The following is a 9,026-nucleotide window of genomic DNA, read 5'->3' as shown; positions in this document are numbered from 1 at the left end:
AGCCGTTTTAGCCGGCGAAAAATATTTTAGTAAAATTTTTTCGGTCATTTGTTCCCAAGTAGTAATTGGCCCTCATGGTAACGAGTTCAACCACTGTTTAGCTTTGTTTCTCAGTGAAAAGAGAAATGACTGAAGATGAATGGCATCATCAAAAAAGCCATTGATTTTAAATGTATCGCAAAATTCCAGAAAGTTTGCTAAGTGAGCGTTAGGATCTTCATCCTGCAAACCATCAAACTGAACAAACTACTATATCATTTGAATTGTGTTAGGTTTTAGTTCAAAAGTAATTGTGGCTATAGCCAGTCTAACTATGCTAGATTTTGTTCCTATTAATGAAGGTTTGGCATAATCATACATAGTGCGTGGAGCAGGATCTTGATTAGCCGCAATTGCAAGAGGTAGCTGATTGCCTTGGTTTTCAGCCATCTCTTCGGTTAGGGGTTGAGTATCGTCTTCTTTCTCGTTCTCTGTGTATCGTAAGCTACGCCTTATCTCTTTTTGATTTCTACGAACTGTACGATCGAATTGTTCGTCAAAAAGTAATGGTCCCGACGGGTTTCTTCTAGTCATAAACTATAAAAACCTGCAAAGAGAAAGAATAAGTAAATTAATAAATAATAATTAAATTAAATTAAATTAAATTGCAAGAAAAAGAAATTGCTAAAGTAATAAAAATTGAGCGCTCTTAATATCTTAGTTCCCTGGCAAGCGAAAAACTTGATCGCGTGATTCGTAGCAAGTAATAAATATTTATAATGAAGATCAAACCTAAACTAACTATTATCGCGATGTAGGCAAGTGTACCTATCGAACAGTAGTATAGTTTTAGCAAGACCAGATTGTCGAACCCAAAGGAACTAAAAGTACTAGTATTGACTGTCTTTTTATTATCTAGCCTAAGAATAAAAGGGGTTTTATTTGTTTTAATTAACTAATTATCTAAACTAAGAATGCACAGCGAAAACAATTGGGGAATTGCTCTTGGGAAAATCGATTGACTTGAGTCAATACCTAAGGAAAAATCCACCTAGACTTACTTATTATTCTGGCTCCGAACCGGACGATTTATTCATTCAACTTGTTCCGTAGAGATCCTTAAGTTATATTATTATCCCTATTCAAGACTAATGACGTCTAATCCCTAGATTGAATAACCGAGACTTTTCTCTAATTAACACTTTAGGGTTGCATTAACTCAATCTATAGATCCCCTTATTAGGTTTCACCCTAATCTGGAAAAATCTTGTCACCCTATTTCTAGGCACGCAAACAACTCCACTTAATTATGAAAAAAGTACTCTTAGACAGGGTCTATTCCTTCTCTAAATAAGAGCATGTCTTGAATCAGTATCCTGGGATATCAAAACAAGAATTAAGAACACATAATTAAGAACAAGTTAAATATTTATCATACGATTCAGAAAATAATAACAAGATTCATCTTAGGTTTCATTCCCCTTAGGTATTTAGGGGATTTAGTTCATAACTAAATAAGAAAACATCTCAGAAGAATAAAGAATACAAAACACAAAGAAAACCCAAAATTCCTGAAGGGAAATTAAGGAGAGATCTTCAGTCTTAATGAAGAATCCAGCTTATGAAATGGATCAATCGGCTTCCTTGGGGTAATTCCTTACCCCCCTTCTCCGTATCCCTTTTTCTCCTCTTCTAGGGTGTATTTATAGGCTTTGGAATGCCTAGAAGCCCTCAAAAGTGGCCTTTTCCAAATTGGACTTAACTTGGGCTCTGCAGGGACACGCCCGTGTGCGATTACTTCAGGCTGTGTTTGAGCCTGTTAGAGTGGCACGGGCGTGTGTTATGCCCGTGTGAGTCATGCTCCAATTCTGCCAGATTGACACGACTTGTTGTCTGCCCGTGTAAGGAGGTCCAGGCCATGTTGATTTCGTACTTTGGTCCATTTTCTCCATTTTTGGCCCGTTTCTCGTTCCTTTCACTCTCCTATGCTCTTCTAAGTATAAAACATGAAATTAAAGCATTAGAAGCATCGAATTCACCAATTCTAATAAGAAATAATCCATAAAATGCATTAAACATAGGGTAAAAATGTGTATAATTTACAGTTTATCATGAGGCTACGCATAGATTATCGGCAACTAAAAAAGGTGACTATTAAGAATAGGTATCCTTTACCAAGAATCAATGATTTGTTACACCAGTTGAGGGGAGCCATTATGTTCTCAAAGATGGACCTAAGATCTGGCTACTATCAGTTGCGAGTTAAGGAATTGGATGTGCCTAAAATACCTTTCAAAATGAGGTATGGTCACTATGAATTCCTTGTCATGCCATTTAGTTTAACGAATGCCCCGGTCGTATTTATGGACCTAATGAATAGGACATTTCGGCCGTACCTGGACAAGTTTGTCATCGTGTTCATTGATGACATTTTGATTTATTCCAAGGATGAGACAGAGCATGCGAAGCATCTGAGAACTGTGTTGTAGAATTTACGGGAAAAAAATTGTATGCTAAGTTTAGCAAGTGTTAATTTTGGCTCTAAGAAGTAAGGTTCTTGGGTCATATTGTTTCGGGTAGGGGCATCCGAGTTGATCTAAGTAAGATATCTGCCACCGTTGAATGGAAACCACCTAAAAATGTAGCCCAGGTTAGAAGCTTTTTGGGCTTAGCCGGTTACTATTGAAGATTTGTGAAAGGATTCTCCGTGATAGCGACTCCAATGACGAGGTTACTACAGAAAGATGTGAAGTTTGAATGGACAGAAAAGTGTCAGCAGAGTTTCGAAAAGTTAAAGACATTGCTGACTGAAACTCCAGTTTTAGTATTGCCTAAGCCGGGAAAAGAGTTTATGGTCTACAGTGTTGTGTCCTTAAATGGACTGGGTTGTGTACTTATGCAAGATGGCAAGGTGATAGCCTATGCTTCGCGGCAGTTGAAACCACACGAGAAGAATTATCCGACGCATGACTTAAAGCTTGCTGCCATTGTTTTTGCCTTGAAAATCTGGAGGCATTACTTATATGGTGAGACTTGTTGTATATTCACAGACCACAAGAGTTTGAAGTATTTGATGACTCAAAAAGAATTGAATCTAAGACAGCTGAGATGGTTAGAACTAAATAAAGATTACGAGCTGATCATTGATTATCACCCGGGAAAGGCGAATGTGGTTGCCGATGCGTTAAGCAAAAAATCTTTGTTAGCACTAAGGGCCATGGATGCTCGATTGGCGTTGTTTAATGATGGTTCAGTTTTGGCAGAGTTAAGGGCTAGGTCTATATTTCTTTAGGAAATTTATTATGCTCAGACTAATGATAGTGTCCTACAAGCTAAAAGAGCTCAATGTAAGTCGGGCAATGAATCAAATTTTCAAATTAGTCCTGATGGATGCTTGATGTTTAGAGACAATGTTTGCATACCTAGGGATGATGAAATTATTCTAAAAATCTTACAAGAAGCACATGATAGCTGTTTGTCTATTCATCCGGGAAGTACCAAGATGTATAATGATTTGAAGAAAATGAACTAGTGGGATGGCATGAAAAGAGACATCTTCGAATTTGTATTGAAATGCTTGATATGTCAGCAAGTCAAAGCTGAACATCAAGTACCTTCTGGTTTACTATAGCCTGTGATGGTCCCCGAATGGAAGTGGGACAGAATCACTATGGACTTCGTGACAGGATTACTATTTACCCCGAAAAAGAAAGATGCTATATGGGTTATGGTTGATAAGTTGAAAAAGTCACATCATTTTATTCCGGTAAGGATAGATTATTCACTTGACAAGTTGGCCGATTTGTATATATCTAAAATTGTGAGATTACACGGGGTACCGTTGATAAACCGTAATTTATACATGTTTTTATCCCTTGCTTAGCACATTTATGGATGGTTTCTCCTTAGATTTGGTGAATTCGATGCTCCTAATTCTTTAATTTCATGTTTTATACTTAAGTGAGCATAGAAGAATAAAAAAAGTGGGAAATGGGCCAAAAACGGAGAAAATTGACCCACATGGGAAATCAACATGGCCTGGACTTCCTCACATGGGCGTGTCCCTTTGGCAGGATCGAAGCACGACTTACATGGATAGACTACACGCCTGCGCCTATTCAACAGCCTTGACCACGGGTTGGAGTAATCATACATGGGCGTGTCCCTGCCGAGCCCAAGTATGACCTATTTAGAAAAGGCCAATTTTGAAGGCTCTTAGGCATTCTAATGCCTATTTAAACACCTGAGGAGGCACTTAGGAAATGGGACACAGAGTAGGACGCAAGGAATTACTCAAGGGATATTGATTCAAGTTAATATTCCAGGATATCGATTCGAGTTAATGTTCTTATTTAGAGGAGGAATAGACCTTGTCTAAGAGTAAATTTGTCCTAATTAAGCGGAGTTGATTGCACGCCTAGAGATAGAGTGATAAGATTTTGTCGGATTAGGGTGAAACCTAATAAGGGGATCCATAGATTGAGTTAATGCAACACTAGATGTTAATTAGAAAGAGATTTCAATTAATCAACCTAGGGTTAGATGTTATTAGTCTCGAGAGAGATAATAATATAACTTAGGGATTTCTATGGATCAAGTCAAAAATGAATAAATCGTCCGATTCAGAGTCAAATAACAAGTGAAGTCTAGGTGGATTTTTCCTTGGGTATTGTCTTAATCAATCGAGTTTTCCCAAAAGTTTTTTTTCCAATTTTCTCTCTGCGCACTCTTAGTTTAGTTAATTAGGTTATATAAACAAATCGCTTATTTTTTAGGCTAGATATAAAAAGAAAGTAATTACTAGTACTCTTGGTTCCTTTGGGTTCGACAATCTGGTCTTGCTAAAGCTATACTACTGTTCGATAGGTACACTTGCCTTCATCGTGATAATAGCTAGTTTCAAGAACAATTAATTATAAATTTTTAAAACCTGTCGCGAATATCAAGTATCAATTTTTTGGCGCCGTTGCCGGGGAACTAGGATATTAGTAACACTCGATTTTTATTACTTTAGCCATTTTACTTTTATTGCAATTTAAATTTTTATTTTCTTTTTTAATTCTTCATTTATTTTCTTCTAACAGGTTTTTCTAGTTTGGGACCAGAAGAAACTCGTTAGGACCATTACTGTTTGATAATGAGACCGATCGGACAGTTCGCAGAAATTGAAGAGAAATAAGGCGAAGCTTAAGATACACAGAGGCAGAGCAAGAGGACCATATTTCAACCACAACCGAGGAGATGGCTGAAAACCAAGAAAATCCGCTACCTCCTACGATTGCTCCTAATCAGAATCCTACTCACCGTACTATGTATGATTATGCTAAACCTTCTTTAACAGGAACTGAATCGAGCATAGTTAGACATGTTGTTGCTGCAAACACTTTTGAACTGAAACCTAACACAATTCAAATGATACAACAATTTGTTTAGTTTGATAGTTTGCAGAAGATCCCAACGCTCACTTGGCAAACTTTTTGGAACTATGTGATACATTTAAAATTAATAGTGTTTCTAATGATGCCATTCACCTTCGGTTATTCCCTTTTTCGTTGAGGAATAAGGCTAAACAACGGTTGAACTCATTACCACGAGGGTCAATCACTAGTTGGGAATAAATGACTGAAAAGTTTTTATTAAAATATTTTCTGTCGACTAAAACAGCCAAATTACGTAATGATATCTCTTCTTTTATGTAGATGGATCTAGAAACACTCTACGATGCATGGGAGAGATACAAGGATCTATTGAGAAGGTACCCTCACCATGGTTACCACTCTGGCTACAAGTTCAAATGTTCCACAATGGCTTGAATCCTTCGACTCGATAGATGATCGACGCAGCTGCTGGCGGAACTATCAATAATAAGACATCTAAGAATGCTTATGAATTTATAGAAGAGATGTCACTGAATAATTATCAGTGGCAAGTCACGAGGACAAAGCCAACGAAAGTAGCCAGCATTTTTAACGTCAATTCAGTCACCATGCTCTCTAATCAGGTAGAACTTTTGAATAAAAAAATTGATGGTTTTCTTAGTTCTTCACAGGTTCACCCAGTAATGCAGTGCGAAGCAAGTGGAGGTGGATCGAGCAATCCAGAATACTCACCCTATGGCCAGAACATGGAGAACAGGCAGTTAAATTACATGGGTAATAGTCCTTGATCTCAAAATAATCCTTATAGTAGTACTTACAATGCAGGTTGGAGGAACCACCCAAATTTCTCAAGGGGAGGCCAAGGGAACCAGTGACCACCACCACCTCCAGGCTTCCAACAACCACCCTACCAACAAGAGAAAAATTCGAACCTTGAGGAGATGCTAACAAAATTCATCTCGGTGTCAGAAACCCATTTTCAGAATACCGAAACCACACTTAAAAATCAACAAACATCGATCCAAGGGCTCGAAACTCAGATAGGTCAACTCCCTAATTTGATATCTGAACGACCACAAGGTAGCCTGCCGAGTAACACTGAATCTAACCCAAGGGAGCAAATCAATGTAATTACCATTCAAGATGAGGAAGGGTTAGTTGCACCTGAACTATAACCGAGGCAAGAAACAGTGGTAAGTAAAGGTAAGGGTGAGGTGGACCACAATAACCTGAAGCTAGTAAGTAAAGAATAGAAACCTCATTTGCCACACCCAAACGCGACAAGGAAAGACTGCACAGAAGAACAATTAGGTAAATTCCTTAAATTATTAAAGAAGTTACATATTAACTTACCGTTTATTAAAGCTTTTTTGTAGATGCCAAACGCAGTCAAATTCTTAAAGAGCTTTTAACAAATAAGCAAAAATTGGATGAGGCGTCACATGTGGAACTAAATGCGGTTTGCTCAGCCATACTATAGAATGAGCTGGCTAACAAATTAAAAGATCCAGGGAGTTTTATGATTCCCTATTTAATTGGTAGCCTAGATGTAAATAATGCTTTAGCTTATTTAGAGGCTAGTATCAATGTCATGCCTTACGAAATGTTTAAGCAACTAGGTCTTGGGAAACCCAAACAAATTAGGATAAGTATTTAATTAGCCGATAAAACAATCAGATTTCCTAAGGGGTTATTGAAAATGTACTCGTTAAAATTGACAAATTTATATTCTTAGTTGATTTCGTTGTTCTAGACATAGAAGAGGATAGTAACATTCCTTTAATTTTAGGGAGACCCTTTTTAGCAACCGCTAGAACAATAATTGATGTTGGCATTGGTGAACTCACACTTTGTGTGGGAGACGAAACAATCACCCTTCAAGCTCGTAATTTGAGTAACACATCGAAAATTGAAGGTGGTTGTATAAATCATTCTACTAAAACTAACCATGTGGTGCAACCTAATTTGTAGGAAATAAGGTCAAAGAACCTACACGAGCCATGTTCAAGCAACAACAAAGGACCTATCTATGAAGAACGAAGGCTACAAATCGAGGAACTAGATGAATGGTAGATACAAAAATCGAGAACACCCGATAAACTGAAACTGAGCCAGGACGAGCTCAATACAACACCAAATCAACTGAAGGTTGGAGAAAAAGTACTACTAGATGTTGCAGATCCTCGCGTTACCACTTCTGAACCTAATGAAGAAATTCCTCTCACGGTACTCAGTATTTTCCCATATGGTACAGATGAGGTAATTCACCCCAAATTCGAAACTTTTAAGGTAAACAATACTCATTTTAAACCTTATATTGATAAAGTTGATAGCAGGGATGAGGAGTGTAAACTCCTCGAGCCACCATGATCACATTCCAGAGAGATAAGTCAAGCTTAGACTATAAATAAGTGCTTCTCGAAGGCAACCCGAGCACTAACAGTAATGGTTTATTTAAATTATAGTTTTTCACATCTAACCTACTAATCTAGTCTTGAAAACATAGGGTTTTCCCATCCACATGGCCAGGCACACGGGCGTGCCTTAGGCCATGCACACACCACAGGAGGAGACACGGCAGTGCAATACGGTCGTGTGAAAATAGGGCAAAAATGTTTCCCCAATACGGGATGCGATAAGTCGCCACGGCCGTGTGATAAGGCCGTGGGTGAAACTGCCAAACCAAGACAAGCGTGCGACACGCCCGTGTTTTGAAACCGTGGGCGAACCTGTCAATTTTGCACAAGCGTTCGACATGCCCGTGCACAACCCCCGTGGTGGACACTGTCAAACTAACACAGGTGTGAGAGAAGGGAACGAAGCAAGACATGGCCGTGAGACACAGCCGTGTGCACCCACACGCCCAAAGAACACGGGCATGGGGCGAATGTCAGACGTGCCTAAATTTAAAAAATCGCGAGACACACGAGCAAAAATTAGGGCACACCCGTGTGCCCCATGGCCGTGTGCCCCAAAATCTATATAAACCCCTCACTATTCATCATCCCTCTCCCAAAAAATCCCTAGCCCTAGCCGCTGTAACTCCACACGCCCTACTTGCCACGCCCATGCGCCTCCTACAACACTGTTTCCGATGACCCAAGCTTCTCCCTTTTGTGTTTGTTTACTCTTTTCTCTCTATTTTCTTTAAATATTTTGCCTATTTCATGATTTCGCTGATCCATTTGACTATTTTAAGTGAATATTAATACTAGAATAATAATACTCATGCTTATCATTAAAAAATATTACCATTTTTCATACTACATTCATCCATTTTTCTCGTTTCCATGGATTTTTTGCTTACCCACATGCATTCATACATTAGATATTCCCGTCATTTTATTCTCATAGTCCTATTTTAATAACTTAATATATTTGCTTTAGTTGTTTTAGTTTTGTTTACTTGATCTAGTATGTGAGTCTTATGAAATATTCCTATTTAGTTTTGTGTTTCCATGCTATTTTTGGGGCGTATTGGTTGAACTTCGACTTTTCAATGAAGGTATACAATATTATCCTCACATGGTAAGAAAACTACTGTCCCCGCCTCAAAGAAAAGGAAAGGAAAGGAGCAGCGTCATCCTTGGATCCTATCGGGGAGATTAGGAATCCTTTCCTCGAGTTCCCCTTGGAACCCCAAGAAGAGCTATTTCAGATATTATGGGC

At 38.4% G+C, this 9,026-nt stretch overlaps 1 non-coding gene across 1 annotated transcript; it reads right to left on the bottom strand.

Annotated features, from left to right (window-relative positions):
• Positions 1-5,648: 5,648 nt before the first annotated feature.
• LOC121230951 (small nucleolar RNA R71) lies at positions 5,649-5,752 on the bottom strand. The gene has a single exon (XR_005929023.1). It is a non-coding gene; the product is annotated as a small nucleolar RNA R71 (small nucleolar RNA).
• Between the last annotated feature and the right edge of the window lie 3,274 nt (positions 5,753-9,026).

This window comes from Gossypium hirsutum, chromosome A06 (genome assembly GCF_007990345.1).
Source record: "Gossypium hirsutum isolate 1008001.06 chromosome A06, Gossypium_hirsutum_v2.1, whole genome shotgun sequence".
Taxonomy (NCBI): domain Eukaryota; kingdom Viridiplantae; phylum Streptophyta; class Magnoliopsida; order Malvales; family Malvaceae; genus Gossypium; species Gossypium hirsutum.
The sequence above is the reverse complement of the archived record's forward strand: the minus strand, read 5'-3'. Positions and strand labels throughout refer to the sequence as shown.